Source organism: Patella vulgata, chromosome 7 (genome assembly GCF_932274485.2).
Source record: "Patella vulgata chromosome 7, xgPatVulg1.2, whole genome shotgun sequence".
Lineage (NCBI taxonomy): Eukaryota > Metazoa > Mollusca > Gastropoda > Patellidae > Patella > Patella vulgata.
This window is the reverse complement of record NC_065885.2, coordinates 62,196,005-62,214,557: the sequence shown is the minus strand read 5'-3', so window position 1 is coordinate 62,214,557 and position 18,553 is coordinate 62,196,005. Positions and strand designations below refer to the sequence as shown.

At 32.3% G+C, this 18,553-nt stretch overlaps 1 long non-coding RNA gene across 1 annotated transcript; it reads left to right on the top strand.

The window, feature by feature from the left end:
• Nucleotides 1–10,217: 10,217 nt before the first annotated feature.
• Nucleotides 10,218–12,351, top strand: LOC130013518 (uncharacterized). The gene is made up of 3 exons (XR_008788685.1): nt 10,218–10,267; nt 11,558–11,727; nt 12,215–12,351. It is a non-coding gene; the product is annotated as an uncharacterized LOC130013518 (long non-coding RNA).
• Nucleotides 12,352–18,553: the final 6,202 nt, after the last annotated feature.

Genomic DNA, 18,553 nt, shown 5'->3' with positions numbered 1-18,553 from the left:
TAAAGGTGAATTGTGTTTTGCCCAATTGAGAAAATATATCTTTTTCCGGTATTTTACCTGGTAATCCCTTGATTAGCTACGATTACAAATTAAACTGAGAAACCCCCATCTGAATCAGGCTAATCCGCGCCTTTACTGTAACAGATATTGACATGTCACTATCTAGACATATGTACCGAATGTTCGCCACTTAAATACGTTGAATTGCATGTGTACAGAATATGTATATATCAAATATAACACGTTTAATTGCATGGGTATATTATATCTAATATAATTGTCCAGTTTTATTACGTTTAAACTATAAACAATGTTTTCCATTCAATTGTCTTTATATATTATGTATATTTTAAAAAGATATGTCAAATACGAATCTAAAATTAGATGTTAACAGCATCAACAAATAAATTGACCTCTAACAAAAATGGAAATGTTACTCTGGCGTAACGCAAGGTTGTACATTGAAACCAATTCTCTTTGAAATTAGGGTCTATTCCAGTTTGAATTTTCAGGTTTACATTTCTAATATATAACATATTTTGTTGTGTTTTTAATAGCCTCCTAAGGTCTTCGTATAGTTCCTTTTTGTCCATAAATAATTGATACTTTCCCCAAGATATATTTTCATTTTCGATATGCATCTTCGATGTGATAATGTTTATTTATCTTTGAAAATTATGTTGCATACTTACATTGTCAGATTTTAACATGGAGAATATTTCTAATTTTTCATATTTAATTTCACCTTCATCAGGATGTAAAGTTGTTCCAGTTGGTAAATTACAATTACTCCAAACAGCTACACACATTTCTAGAAGATTAGTTGGATCAGGATGAAGAGTTAAAACAAGACTCAACTGTTTTGGTATTAAAATACAGCTATCCATAATATTGATATAAAGATATAAGTTATTATAATAATCATAAAGTCGATCAGATGACAGAAACAATAACTAAAGATCTTCTTGCTAGACAGTGAAACCATACAACACTGATTTTTATTGACCTTCATTCCATATTTTATATCATTCTACACAATTTGTCATCTTTGTGTGAAATCTGTGATCTATGTTACGTAACCTTCTATATCAAAATACGACAGTTTGATTGGTTTGGAGAGCAACATAATCCCGCCCACAGCACGTGTATATTTGTAACAAGGGTTTTTTATTGGTCAGTGAAATAAACTGACAAGTTAAAAAAGTTTGTTATCCACTGATTTATGAGATGTTTTATGGTCAATCGCTATCTTTTCATCTCCGATCAATTGGAAATACTTGAAATCAATTTTAGAGAGGAAAATTTCGTTTTTTGAATCAGTTGGTATTGTTTGATTTCTTGTCGAAATGAAATGTTTGAAAAATAAATCAAATCATTTTAACGCTACTGAAAAAATAGCTACCAAACTTTTTATTTTACTTTTTGTTTAAAAAAAATTGAATAAATTAGAAAAACAAAAAAAAGGTAAATAGACACTGCGTTGATAAAAAGCAAACACGATTATCCCTAACCGTAAGAATCATCGGAAACGCAAAAGATGAAACAAATGATATGAAAATTTCTTGTTAATTAGTACAGATATAATTACTACCTGATTAAAGAAAGAAACTATTGTTACCTGTAAAGACAGGTAATTATTAACACCTGATTACATACATTATACCTGTATTATAGAATACAATATGATATCTTACCACCAACACCGCATCCCGTTATTGTACCCGACATAATCAGTGTCATATGATGTCCCATAGTGCACCATAATATTAATCAAATACATTCACCCTTTACAGCATTCAACATGCAATATTTCCACCCACATAGGTTCCCCATGGCGCACGACACTATTAACCAAATAAACAAATGATTACAATACAAAAAAGCAATTCAATAAAACAGTATTTATTCCCGTCGACACACCACGCCAGTTTATTGTATTAATATATAATGTAATCAATGTCATGTGACTTCCCATAGTGCACGATATTAAAGCCAATCAATCCTCCCACAACAGCTTCTTGTTCTATCAAGGCATTTAATTATGAATCAGTGTATACAGTTATGAGCTTGATAGTTCAATTTCCCCGTCCGCTGAAGCTATCTTTTAACATTGATAATTTCGCGTTGTTTTAGTTTTGTATATATATTTTTCCAGAAACATTTTACTTTCCAAGTTTTTAAATGGCATATTATATGCAATGTTTTGGGCAAACTCGGATCGCATGATTATCAGATTGAGTTATTTGTAAATATATAATATTAACATTTTATTTCACAGATATTGTTTACAGAATAGCCATATTATCGAAATGATTTAACCGCCAAAGATATAATAATTAACACTTTCCGTAACAGATAGTGTTCACAAGGTAGCCATATTGTAAACGTGTGCTTTAACCGCCAACGATATAACACTGATAGTGTTAATTTGGTAGCCATATTATAAACCTGTACTCTAACCGTTACAAATACAAAACATCAAAGAGTAATTTGTCTCATAAACCTTAACCATCCTATCCTTATACCCTGAAAAACTATGAAAGCGCACGGGGGTAATCATCGCAAAACATGTAGACATATTACCTTATTAATATCAATACACTATAACACATAGTTATATTATGGAAAACAGCTACTATTTGTTTTGGGCGACGTTTCGAAGAGTATTCTCTCAACGTTATCAAACTAATGCAGTATACGCTTCCATATGAGTCAGAGATATTCAGTCTACGAGATGAATCGCCAAGTCTTACAAAGATTTAATTCTTTGAATGGCATTTCATTTTATGTATTTGTGTCTATATACTTGATAACAACTGAGGAAAATATTATTGAAACGTCGCAGTGTAATGTTTATTCATAAATAGTTTTTATATGCTTACAAAGATGTTTTTCGCGTATTTAACTGGTAAATACACCAGTATTTAAATTTTGATTTAAAAAAATCATCATTATTCTGTAATTAGAAAGAAAATAAATAAAAAATACATAAATTTACCTGTTATCAATCGTGTTAATTAGTACAGGTATGATAATTAATTATCACTGATATAATTACTACCTGATTTAAAGAAAGAAACTATTGTTACCTTTAAAGACAGGTAAATATTTACACCTGATTACATTATACCTGTATTCTCCTAATAGGATACAGTACATGGTAAAACGAAATGGTACACGGGAAAAGAAAAAAGGCGCATACGTGGAAAATTAGGCGAAAATAACACAATGCTGAAATGCACATATTAATGAATTAATTTTTGTATAAGAAAATGTTAAGTGAACTTTGTCAGAACATTACATTTTATTGATTAATAAATTTTAGTATTTAGCGTAGTTGGCTTTTATTTTATCATTTGTATTATTTTATTTCAGTATTTGATGTATATACATTTTTCCGTTTCTACTTCAATTGTTTTAATTAGTTATGTTACTTGTGTTATTATAATAATATAGTTATTATTATTACTGAATTATGTGCTCTTATTTATAACGAATAGTATTGCTGTGATAAGATTATGTATAAACAATGTAATACATGGTTTCAATTTGTTATTTTATATAAACAATTTATTTTATTTTAATAAACCGTAAACGTACTGATGGAAAACAGTTCCTTATTTATTTTATTTTCCACAGTTACTAATTTATTTTATTGTAATAAACTTCTTGTCAACATTTACTGATTTATTTTATTGTAATAAACTCTATACAGTTACTAATTTATTTGGGCGACGTTTCGAAGAGTATTCTCTCAACGTTTTCAAACTAATACAGTAATACAAAACGTGATATTAATATATATAGATGTATTTTATTTTTGTTTGTGTCGTCTTCACCTCAACCATTATTACCCAAATACATAACACACAGTCCAATATTTTATTACAATTTTATCACAGTATTAGAATATATAGAAGCAACGCTGGCCAAGATCCCTGCGTTGGAAAGGAACGTTCATCGTGATTTTCCGACGTGGTTCTTTCTTGTCAGTGGTGTAGGACAGAGGGCACAGTATATTTGTTTGGGTGGACGAAACACCGAGTTCCCGTGTACACATCTACGTGCACGTAAAAGACTCATTGGCTGTTGGAATTCGATATAAGAGTAGGTCTTAGCGACGCTCTACGAGAACAATTTCTCTCACTGGATACTGTATGGCGTATACCCGTTTTCATTAGCCCAGTCGGAGCAGAATAGTAGGGCGTTAAACCCCCATTTCATTTCATTTTATTCCTTTTAGAAGATTGTTCTTTATTGTTTGTTTTCTGCACAATATTGCTTTCTGTTGCTTTCTTGATAGTCCACTTAAATTGTGAATGCACTGGTTTGTTCCATAGAACTGGATTTAGTTTAAAACAATAAGAATGTTCCAATATTCGTAACTTTATATTTAGGCGAACCCCCGAATACCTAAATACCCCCCCCCCCCCAAAAAAAAAAAAGCAAACAGAAAGGGTTATAATATTTCTACGGGCTAAATCTTGTTTCCCAGATTGGGGTAAAGATACAATGATTAACACTTTGTGAAGACAAATAGTGTTAACAAGGTAGCCATATTGTAAACCTGTGCCCAAACTGTGAAAAATCGGAACATCAAAGATTTTATATGTATTGCTAAAAAATGTCTCAAAGGTATTCTGGAATCTTTTTATGCATCGTTTCTGATATTTTGTAAAATGTGTTAGACTTCATTTACACAATATAACACGGATAGTGTTAACTAGGTAGCCATATTGTTAACGTGTGCTTTAAGCGGTACAAACACAGAACGACCATTACAATAAGATTAACTTTTAAATTATTAAAATATATGTATATTTTGTAATGGTAATTTGCTACGAACAAAATTCAAATTGCATTTGATACAGATTTTCCAGTAGATCTTTAAGTCTTACAAAGATGATGTCGCGAATTCCGTTGTAGAATGTGACACAACACTGACTTGGAAAGTATGGCGCACAAACCAGGGTCGATCCCGATATTCGACGAGAAAGTTTCTTAGAATGTTTCTGTCTGCTTTCCCATTATCAGGCCCAACAATCCCCTTATAGCCCCATTTAATGCTGGTTATTACAGAACGATTTCATTATAGCCCACTGAATGGTGGGTGTTGCAGAACAATTCCATTATAGGCCACCGAATGGTGGTTGTTGCAGAACAATTCTCTTATAGCCCCATTGAATGGTGGTTGATGCAGAACATTTCCATTATAGTACACTGAATGATGGTTGTTACAGAACAATTCCATTATAGCCCCACTGAATGATGGTTGTTGCAGAACATTTCCATTAAAGTACACTGAATGATGGATGTTACAGAACAATTCTCTTATAACCTTAATGAATGATGGTTGTTACAGAACAATTCCCATATAACCTCACTGAATGATGGTTGTTACAGAACAATTCCCTGGAAGGTGGTTGTTGCAGAAAAGTAGGATGTTAAACCCTATTTGATTTTGGTTGTGGATTTAGGTCTAATACATACCCTTAAATCTTCTAAACTGAATTGGGATACGGTACCAAATAGGATCGTACCAATTGGCAACGATACTTTCTTTTTGTAACTTTTGACAGAAACGAAGAAAACGAAAGTAAAATGGAAAAAAAAACGATTAAAAAATGACTCGGGGTCGTTTATTTGCCTATTTGTTGTATAACAACTCTCATTAAACGTGTCACCCTTCTCAAATTTGATTCCCATCTTGTGCCTGGCTAGAAATAGGGTCGCCTGTCTAACCTCGTGGGTTCCCCCCGGTTTTCCACCCCTTCCCCCAGTGTAAAAGACCTCCACAGGCAAATGAATTATTGAAATAAAATTGAACGATATGTTAGTCTCGAAATGATCTAGTTTGTACCGAGTGGACGTTAAACTCTCTCTCTCTCTCTTTCTCTCTCTCTCTCTCTCTCTCTCTCTCTCTCTTAACATTAAATCATAAGATGAGTTAGAATAATTGATTTGTGTTATGTGGGTGCTCAAATTGCAGGTTTGTCTATCAAATAGTTTGCGGGGTTATTTGCTGAGTTTTGGTCTTGTAAAGGTTCATATGTTTCTCCTTTACCTTTGTTGTGTCGGGGGGTTGGATGGCTGAATGGTTAGCGTGCCCGCGCTGTATCATAAAGTCTGTCATTGAGTCGACTGGCGTGGTTTCGAATCCCCGGTTGTACGTGGCAAGGAGTAGGGTCGCCTGTCCTACCTCGTGGGTTTTCTCCGGGTCCTCCGGTTTCCTCCGACTGCTAAAGACCCCTACGCGCAAGCGAATTATTGAAATAAAATTAAACCATATGTTAGTCCCGAAATGACCTAGTTTGTGTCGAGTGGACGTTAAACCCCATTTCTCTCTCTCTCTCTCTGTTGTGTCAATAGATATACATGGATAGATAAACGATTTTACCCAACATGTTTACTGAATGAGGATATTTTGTTTACAAAAAAAAATGCGTATCAATTCTTCATTACACAACAGCAATATATGGATAACTACAATTTGATTTAATAATAATTTCACAGAATCGTTCAGGTTGTCAAAAATTGATGATTCTATTTCTTTCTTAGTTCTTAGTTCTGAACAACACTTCAATAGATAAAAGATAAAACAATACCGACATCATAAAACATCTCGTAAATCAGTGGATGACAAACTTTTTTAACTTGTCAGTTTATTACACTGACCAATAAAAATCCTTGTTACAAATATACACGTGCTGTGGGCGGGATTATGTTGCTCTCTAAACCAATCAAACTGTCGTATTTAGATATACATGTAGATGGTTACGTAACATAGATCACAGATTTCACACAAATATGACAAATTGTGTAGAATGATATAAAAAATGGAATGAAGGTCAATAAAAATCAGTGTTGTATGATTTCACTGTCTAGCAAGAAGATCTGTAGTTATTGTTTCTGTCATCTGATCGACTTTATGATTATCATAATAACCTATATCTTTATATCAATATTATGGATAGCTGTATTTTAATACCAAAACAGTTGAGTCTTGTTTTAACTCTTCATCCTGATCCAACAAATCTAGAAATGTGTGTAGCTGTTTGGAGTAATTGTAATTTACCAACTGGAACAACTTTACATCCTGATGAAGGTGAAATTAAATATGAGAAATTAGAAACTTTCTCCATGTTAAAATCTGACAATGTAAGTATGCAACATGATTTTCAAAGTTATATTTTGTTCCTACTGTCGTGGGATGCGTTACGATACAATTGTCCCTATTGAACCCACGATCTGGTACGTGCAGATACGTTCGGATACGTTTCGATACGATCAACACGATTGCCACGACTGACCTCAATATATAAGACCTGATAGGATCGCCACGATTACTTCACAGTAACACGAATCGGGATAGTGGGAATCTAGCATTAGATAAACATTATAACATTCAAGATAAATATCGAAAATGAACATATATCTTGGGAAAGTACCAATTATTTATGGACAAAAAGAAACTATACGAAGACCTTGGGTGATTCTTAAACCACTACAAAATACAAGATTAAAAACAAAACATTATAACTTCGATGATGGATATCGATAATGTAAATATATCTGTTGAAAGTACACATTATTTATGGGAGAGAGAGAGAGAGAAATGGGGTTTAACGTCCACTAGACACAAACCGGGACTAACATATGGTTTAATTTTATTTCAATAATTCGCTTGTGTGTAGGGATCTTTAACAGTGGACACAAACAGGAGGACCTGGAGAAAACTCACGAGGTTGAACAGGCGTGCCTACTCCTTGTCAAGTACAACTGGGGAATCGAAAATTATTTATGGACAGCAAAGTTGTGGAACCGCCTTTGATTAATCTAAAAGAGACTATACTAAAGTTCAAAAATCACTATATGAAGGCATTGGTGGGCTATTGAATAAAATATATACATGGAACTTCAAACTGGAATCAGCCCTAAATTAATGAAAATTAAAAAATAACACATTGACGATCAGTCGACATTATTTAATATGCAATGTTATTTTGAAACATTTAAAAGAAAATTGGTTTCAATATACAACCCTGCGTTACCCTATAGAAAGATTTTAAAAATGTGAGTTTTCAACACCAATATGTACAAACATTGTTAAAATATGCATACCATTTTAAAAAAAAAAAAAACGAATGGAACACACAGACTACAGTTTAAAATTAATTATAACTGGACTTAAAATTTATATTTGATGAATACACATGCAATTAAACATTAGATGATAAATGTTCTGCACGAATTATATGTCAATATCAGTTACAGTGAAGAAATGATTATCCTGATTCTGGTGGGGGTTTAGCACTTTAATTTATAATCTCTGTTAATCATGGGATTACCAAGTAAAATACCGAAAAACATCATCTATAGACCAAAACACAATTCACCTTTAAATCTAGAAAACGTTTTTACAATCGGCACACAGCATGATGCTTAAAACCTCTTGCCATTACGAGCTTACAAGATCAAAAACAAAATCTCTTTAACACTTGTATAGAAATTATATGACACCATCACTTGATACTAAGATTAGCCTGAAGACATCTTCTTCACCTTAATCTTAATCTTTAATCTGTTTATATAATTTTAACACATGTTTAACAGGAGAAACAGTCGTCTATCCTGGGAACATGTCTACAGTCAAATCAATTACTCTAACTCATCTTTTGATTTAATTCTACAAGTTTTGCCTTAAAATTTATATGAAATAAATTAATATTAAATAGGATAATTAAATAGAAATGTATAAAATAAAAAAAAATTACAAATACGAAATATGTTTTTGCTATGTTGTCCAAAAGTCAAAAAACTATTTTATCATTAGGAAATAACCGAAACAATTCATGAAAAAAATAATACATTAGTAAAGTGGTCTAAGAAATTTAAATACAGTTATAGACATTCTTCAGGGATGGCACGTGCCTTTGATAATCAATACCCGATCGATTTATTACGTCCACGTGTCGATCATGATCACAATATCAATTATGTAACAACTCCTCCCACGTGCTGACTTGATTTATATATTAATATTAAAATGGCTACATGCTGTCCTGATAAATTCCCGCGTTCCTGTAATAAAACTTACAATATTAATACACTGCACATAGTAATATTCACTTTCTTTCCATCAATTACAGATACGTCATCAGTTTGGTTGTTATGATGAAATATTGACAATAGATAATCGTGAAGTACGTCATTGTAACTGGATCCGGTTTATAAAATCATCGAGTAAACTGGAAGAGGTTAATGTTATTGGTATCAAATTAAAGGGAGAAATAGTTTTTGAGTTGATAAAAGATGTTCAACCAAATGAAGAAATTGTTGTGTATTTTCAAACATTAAAAGATGAACGTCTGGTTGAAGAGGAAAAAGTTCATCAACATGTTTTAGAAAAAAAAAGAAAAACACCAGGTAACATTTTGTAGTTAATGAATGAATGAAATGGAGTTTAACGTCTTACATGTTTAGCACAAACCTGAGAGAGAGAGAGAGAGAGAGAGAGAGAGAGAGAGAGATGGGCTTTAAAGTCTTACATGTTAGCACAAACCAGAATCACTAAGTCAGTATATAGAGAGCCAATTACGCAGCCCTGTAAAAGAATGAATATGTTGATGAATTCTCTTAACCATATCCATATTTAATTCTTTGTATTTATTTTTACGTTTATTTGTATTTTTGATTTTCCTTTTAGAACTGGTTTCTACAAGCATAGATTACCCATCTCCAATATTACCCATAGCAACCAGTATATCTCGGAATGGTATCACTTTCTGTTCTGATGATTCTGGGAATTTTTCTGTAAGTATGATCCGCAACTAGGATTTTATTCTTTCATGATCCGATTGTTTTTTATTTATCAATTTAGCGTTAAGAATATTAAATTATTCGAATCTAGATTTGGTCTATTTAATTGGGTCGTATCATTTCACAGAAAAAACAAATGTGGAGCAAAAAGTAAATTGAAGACATCTTATTATTATTAAATGACCATTTTTTTGTGGTTTAGACATTTCGTATTTTGATTGTCCTATATAATGGTGTATATGATACTCTCAACTAAATACAATTGTTGTAATTTGATATTTGATTTGAATTCAGGATTCTCCATCAACCAGGGAACCTTCTCCAATAACAGAATATAAAACTATTCCCGCCAAAAGATCACGTGAGAGAACATGGTTACCATGTGACGTATGTAAGAAGAAGTTTGATCGTCCATCTTTATTAAAACGTCACATGAGAACTCATACAGGTAATACATGATACTATAAATAGTTTTAACAGGTAACGGGTAACGATGAATAGTTACAAGCCTTCCAGATGAATAACAATTTCAGAGAGTCACAAATGTTTAAAAAATTTGGGGAGATTACAAGTTCCCAATAAGTTCTAAACAACGTCACTTTCGTTTGAAAGTTTTGTCATCTAGCTTTCGTGACGTAGGCCTGTCCTAATGTTTTAAAGATTACAAATTCCTAAAAAGCTCTGTACACCGTTTCTTTACATTCATATATACTCTCGTCTGATATGTAGTCTACCCTAAAGCAGTAATTTTACCTGTCGATTGTAAAGGTGTAATATCTCACCTGTCTTTGATCAAATCTATGATCTTTACATCTTGGACTTCTCTCATCAAATAAAATCAGTAGTCATAATTAATTCCGTCAATCTGTATAACACCAAGTCGTGTTATAATTAACAGAATTAATTTGTAAAAGAATTAAATAGTTTACCTGAAGCTAATTACAATCTGGTCTTCAACAATCCATCTCTTGTTTTATAATCAACAGGTGATAAATTAAACCAGATTAACTCAGATTAGTAACAATCAGTGTGATCAGGTTTTACACTTTAGTTTTATTGTCAGACTTCATCCATGCCTTTAGATTTATTGTCAGAATTGATCCATGATTTCAGTTTTATTGTCAGACTTCTTCCATGCCTTTAGATTTATTGTCAAACTTACACCATCGGTAGTCTTTCATTTTATTTTCTGACTTGTGCCATTCCACCATGCAAGACATTCTACTGCTTCTTTTCTGTTCCAGGAGTAGTATTAGTAATGTTTAATTTTATTCCACTACAACATTTTAACTAATTTATTTAAAAACTCTAAACATTTATGATATAATTTGTTTAATACAAACAGTGCCATTTTAGAGGGAAAGGGTGTGGAGCACCAATCAAAGAAATGTGAAATTATCGCCAATAACCTTTTTGTACAGACTGCTATATCTAATTTGAATAAAAAGTATATTTCATATGAACACAGGGAACTCTTTTATGGATACACAATTACTGAGTTTAATACTAAGCGACGTTTCGACGAGGATACGCTCGTCTTTATCAAGCAAATGATCTGTTGTCGGGACTATGCAGGATCGTTATGATAGAATTAGGAAAAGGTAGAATTTTGTCAGGGTACTACATTGATCAATAAAGTTTACGTTATAATTCACATACAGATACAATTATAAAACGAGGCGAATTTTGTAATTTACCATATTTTAATTGACATTTGTGATTTTGTTTCTGTTTCCAGGAGAAAAACCACATGTTTGTGAAACATGTAATAAAGCATTCTCGACATCCAGTTCACTCAACACTCATCGTCGTATCCATTCTGGAGAAAAACCACATATTTGTAATATTTGTGGTAAAAAGTTTACAGCTAGTTCTAATCTGTATTATCATCGTATGACACACAACAAGGTAAATGAATACTCTTCTCGTTTTTTTAATAATTACTTTATTAATAATTAGGTATGACACACAACAAGGTAAATACAATAATGTTCTCTTTTATTAATAATTAGGTTTTTCGTAAAGTTTTACCACATTAATATTGTTTGGAATGTTAAAGCTTCTTACATTCCATCATTTTGGAAATTCGAAATTAAAATTTTATATGTATTTTATCTATACCAAGTACATGTTAACAACTACCTAGTTTATTGTGTTTAGTAAAGTTCTACGAATATAATATTGTTCGAAAAGTCAAAGCTTTTGTAAATTTGTAATTCAAATTTTATGTGTTTTCTCTATACAAAGAAAATGTTCAAGATATGTTATGTTTAAAAATCTTGAAATTCGTCGATTAGTTGGGGTTTTTTTTAGATTTTTAAAATGAAAATTTAAATCAGTCTGTCGATTATTCTAAGCTCATTTACACCTGTGCTTAATTTTACACCTTTTCCAGGATAAGCCACATAAATGTACGGAGTGTTCTAAATCCTTCCCTACTCCTGGAGATTTAAAAAGTCACATGTATGTTCATAATGGATCCTGGCCTTTCAAATGTCAGATTTGTAATCGAGGTTTCAGTAAACAAACCAATTTGAAAAATCACCTCGTTCTTCATTCAGGTATGTTTATAATATATTTAGTTTATCTCGTTCTTCATTAAGGTATGATTATAATGTGTTTATAATATTTAATATCCAAACAAACCGAATGTATAATATGTGTACTTTATATCAATACAAACCGAATGTATAATATGTGTACTTTATATCAATACAAACCTAGTGTATTTATAATATGTGTACTTTATATCAATACTACCGGCCTTTCCATGATGCTGCCTTGGAAAAAGCCGCCTGTCTTCAATTATGTACGTGATCATAAATGTATGTTAGTATATGACCGATCCAGCCGATTAGCTTGTTTTTCATTCCTATAGGATTGGAAAATATTTTACATTTCCCTTGCCGAATTTATTAAAATATAAAATCAAGATTGCGAATTTATTGTAGAACAGCGGTGGGGGAGGTGACAAGGTTCCATGTCGTTTCCAATTCTATTCATTGATTTTACTAATGACTGTATTATTTGTTTAATATTTGATCCATGTTTCCCTGTCGCTATATTAAAATAAATCTATTTTTAGGTGACAGACCACATCAATGTTTGACCTGTAATAAGAGTTTCTCTCTGGCATGTAATCTCAAAACTCATATGAAAATACACGATGGTATGTATATTTGTTACAAAAGGCATCGGTCTGAATTCTGAACGCATTGTTTGGGAGCATAGACCGAGAATGACCATCTTGAGTAGAGCGGCACGGACACACTCTCAACCACAAATACCATACGATAGTTTCAAACATAATTAACGTGTGTGCGAAATGACGTTTAATTTATCTTTTCGTATCTCTCTATATTTGTCTAATTTAAATCTTTTGTTTTATTTCATTTCAGAAGATTCCTCTCCAGTCTGTACTAGATGTAACAAGATGGCCGCTACCTCTGATGGATTCTGTTTAAAATGTCGTAGTGACGTCAGATTATCATCAGATCACGGTCACACAGGTTCATATTTTACCAGCAGCAAAACGTCACAATCTCCATCAAGTTTTACGTCATCACAATTTTCATCAGATGTAACGTCACAGTCTCCGTCAGGTTTTACGTCACTTCGATCACCATCAGATTTCAGTATTAGTAAAATAACAGAGAGAAGTTTTAAAAGACAGAGATTGGAATGTAATAATTTTTATAATGGCAGCCATTCACCCTATCCTGTGTATTGTAGTACGCCTGTTAACAGTCAGACTTCATTTTCTACCATGTCACCTTCACCTCAATCTAATAACTTCATGTCAGCCATGTTGTTATCTAGAAACACACGTGGTTTGATGACGTCAGGTTATTAATCTGTGGTTTTACTACTAGACAATACTTAGTTTCTTATCATATTTTGTGGACATCTTACATCTTCTTATATTTCCTTGCTTATTGTATTTAATCAAGGATATCACATAATCGTATGACGTCATCCTACTGTGTTTAATCGCGGGAATCTTATTACTTCCTAAAGGAAGTGATAAACTGCAACTATTATAGTGGGTTTTTTTTTTACCACCTGTGGTTCCAGTCATAGGCGTACGGGCCGGGGCAGCCCCCGCGCCTCCACCAGATTCGGTGAACCGTCCATTTTTTCGGCCAATGTATTTCCGTTTTTCGGGCACAGACATCAGAGAGTGAGACCATAATATTATCAAAGAAATCACATCTTAACAAGAAAATAGCTGGAAACAGCTCTCAGGTGATATATAAATAAATAAGATGTTGGAAAAGAAAACAAACTACATCTACATATTTCAAGCTAGCGCTTTCAGTTCCATCGGAACCTCTTCAGGCTTTAATATGATAGCGTAACTATATATATATTTGATTGTGTGGAATTTGTGTGGTTTTTAAATTATATTGTTACATATAAGAGAATATATTTTATAATAAACTTTTATAATAATTGTTGTATTTTCGTCTTTGTATCCAGACACCAGATTACGTCAGGCTTCTTCAACATAGGGTTTATACGTATTTAGAGACCTTTAAAACTATTAGTCCACTAATGTTTCCTGGACAGCAAATGCAAAAGTGGGACCTAAATATTCGATTAGAAACTTTCTTTACCCCACTCCCACCCCGTCCTGCACAACTGAAAATGGGGGCTACTCTTAGAAATCCTAAGAAACTTCCTCACCCAATACCGGGAACGAACCTGTGAACAAAAAATTCTAAACCCCCGTGAATCCGTCGTTACAGCCAGACCATATAAAAACAATATGGCTAATTAGCACTATCTGTGGCAATGCATGAAAACAACCCACAATTTACCTATAATTATCTTTGATGTTTTGCGTTTATAACAGCATGCCCACAAGTTTACAACATGGCTACCTTGCTAACACTTACTGTTTTACATCGTGCTAATTATCAAATCTTTACAAATAGCTCAATCTGGAAAACGGCGATCGAAAGGCACAACAACACTATTGGGAATTTTTAGCTATAATTATGAAATCTTGATGTTGCGGGGTTTTTTAACGTTTTTATCACAGGTTTTCAATACAACTATCGTATAACACTATCTGTGTTACCATGTGTTATATCTGGTAAACAGCAGTCAGATTTATATTATAGAAATATAGAAATATCGCAATCTTCCTGTGGACAATATTTTATTTTTGTACCATAAAATCTCGTATTGAACTTCAGCATCTAAATTTATACTAAAATGTATCATTTGAAAATTGTAAAATATTTTCCAATTGCAACTGTGCCATTATTACCTAGATACATGTAAAATATTAACATTACATGAACCTTCAAATATTACAAAAATAAATATTAAAGATTCCGTTAAAAGGTTAGAAATACATGTATCAACATAATGTTAGAAAATGAAATGAAATGAAATGGGGTTTAACGTCCTATTGTTCTGCTCCGAACTGGGCTAATGAAGACGGGCATACGCCATACAGTGTGCTATGAGGGAAATTTTGCCCGGACAGCGGCAATACGGCCTACTCTTATATCGGATTCCAACTGTCAAGGGATCTTTTACGTGCACACCAATGTGTACACGGGAACTCTGTCTTTCGTCCCATTCGAACGACTAGACCGCTGTTCTTGCCAGGCCCTCCGTCCTGCATCTCTGACAAGGGGGTAGCACGCCGGATAATCTGGATGAACTTTCTCGGCCAATGCAGGGATCGAACACATGACCTCCAGGCTAGCGAGCCAGCGTCTTACCCACTTAGCCACCGTGATCCCCATAATGTTAGAAAAATCAGCATAATGGTAGTTATATTGTAACTAAGCATGTCTGGAAAAACTGGACTATAGACAAACCTGTTCTACAGAACACAATTTTCCATATAAAACAATATATAAAATAATACAACATGGTGTGTAATATTGTATAACTATAGTACATGAGGTATAATATTGTATATCATTACATGGTGTATACTATTGTATATAAACGCTACTACATTGTGTATAATATTGTATATAAACGCTACTACATGGGGTATAATATTGTATATAATACACTACTACATGAGGAATAATATTGTATATAAAGACTACTACATGAGGTATAATATTGTATATAAACACTACTACATGAGGTATAATATTGTATATAAACACTACTACATGGGGTATAATATTGTATATAAACACTACTACATGGGGTATAATATTGTATAAAAACACTATTACATGGTGTATAATATTGTATATAAAACACTACTACATGGGGTATAATATTGTATATAATATACTACTACATGGGGTATAATATTGTATATAATACACTACTACACGAGGAATAATATTGTATATAAACACTACTACATGGGGTATAATATTGTATAAAAACACTATTACATGGTGTATAATATTGTATATAAAACACTACTACATGGGGTATAATATTGTATATAAAAACACGTGGTATAATACAGGGTGTGTAATATTGTATATAATATTGTAGACGAGACAATACAAGATATAATAGAAAACACGTGGTATAAAATGGCTACCTAGTTAACTCTATATGTGTGATATATTGTGTGAACACGGTGTAACACATTGTATAATACACGTGTCCAATTATATCAAAAGGCACCACAGCACTCTCGGGACTTTTTACCAATAATTATAAATTCTTTGATGTTTCGCGTCTAACACATTTTAAAGTATATACCTATATGTATTATCATAAAATCTTTGATGTTACGAGTTTTTAACAGTTTGAACACAGGTTAACAATATGGCTACCTTGTTATCACTATCTGTCTTACAAAGTGATAATAATTATATCTTTACAAATAACTCAATCTGGACTAAAATGGCGATCGAAAGGCACCATATTACCCTCGGGACTTTTTATTTATAATTATCTCATTTTTAATGTTTCGTTTTGATAACAGTTTGAACACAGGTTAACAATATGGCTACCATGTTATCTGTGTTTCTACGTAACCCATTCTGGTAAAATGACGACCAGACTTAGATCAAGGAGGTATTATGATATACCAGTCTCAAATTTTAAAAGTTGACGTGGCTATACTTTTCGGGAGTTTTTGTTTGAAAATGTTGTGGTTTTTTTTTTCCAAATTGTAATTGCTTAAATTCTTACAAATTACAATTGACGATTTCTCATCTGAAACACCGTTATTTATAGGAATGACATTGTGTCTCTACCCCTCCCGTCTTCATTAGCCCAGTCGAAGCAGAACAGTAGGACGTTAAACTCCATTTCATGTCTCTGTCCTTGCAAAGATAAATCATAGTGTATACATTATATATTCTGTATCCTAATTTGAGAAATTTATAAAACTAAAATATTCCTATTCATTTTTATATGAACAATATATTCTAAAATTAAGCATGTTACAATTGAAAGGTTCTGAAATTCATAATAGTACAAGGTTCAGTTATAATATTGTTCCTAGATTCAATTAACAAATTCTATAAGTAATGATATCAATATAATAAGCTAGTGTTTTAACTAATTCCGGATATATCACAGCCTTTAAGGCAATTGTCCAATAAAACATCCTGCAGAAGTAAACAGGAGGTGCGCTTCTGTTTAATAATACGGTCGTTCCTTATTATTTTATATTATCATTTCACTAAACTAGAAATTGGTTGTGATTCGTTGTGCCCTCAGGTTTTTTCATATTTGGATCCTAAGGTGGGTCCTGCTGCGTACAATCGAAAATACGACAAATAACAATAGTATATACCACTAATATATGTCCTTCACAAGGGATCATTATTGTCTTTCTACATAACAGAACACAGTATGGGTTTACATTAATTGATATAATGTCTACTGAGACGGGTGGTGTGGTTTATTTAATTTAATTGACATGATTATTCAGGAAGGGAAACCATGTCACTTAATCGGAATATTTAAATATGGGTGTGAGATGGGGTATTGCTTGTTGAATGCTGTTAGGTGAGTTCATATATTTAATCTTATCAAGCTCTATAGGAAACTATATGTGTCTGTCAGTGGGAGGCGGTGTATTGCTTGTTGAATTCTGAAAGTGTGAATGTATTTGATTAATATTATCGTGCGCTATGGGACATCAAGTGACACTGATTATGCGGTGTTGGTGGTAAAATATTGTATTCTATAGTTCACTTACAGGTATAATGTAATCAGGTGGGAATATTTACCTGTCTTTACAGGTAACAATAGTTTCTTTCTTTAAATCGGGTAGTAATTATATCAGTGATAATTAATTATCATACCTGTACTAATTAACACGATTAATAACAGGTAAATATCGTATCATATATAGTTAAAGATGCATTATGAAAGATTTAGATAACGAGATGACAATAAAATATATAATGAAAAATTGGTGTATTGAAATTTTCAGTCAAATTACTTTATATTCAGCTATAATAGCTAAGAAATAAATGATGAAAAATTGGTGTATTGAAAGTTTCAGTCAAATTACTTTATACTGAGCTATAATAGCTAAGAAATAAATGATGAAAAATGGATTTAGTGAAATTCTAAGTCAAAATATTTTATTCTGAGCGAAGTTGTAACTGTTTGAAGAATAGCGTAGTCTCGATTATCATAGCTACGATAATTTTATTACGATAATAAACAAAGTCTCGATTATGCATTTTAAACGGAATTATTTAGATGGCCATCGTGTTTAAATAAATAATTTATATAACATTTGATGCCAAAAGAAAGATCTACAATAGACAGA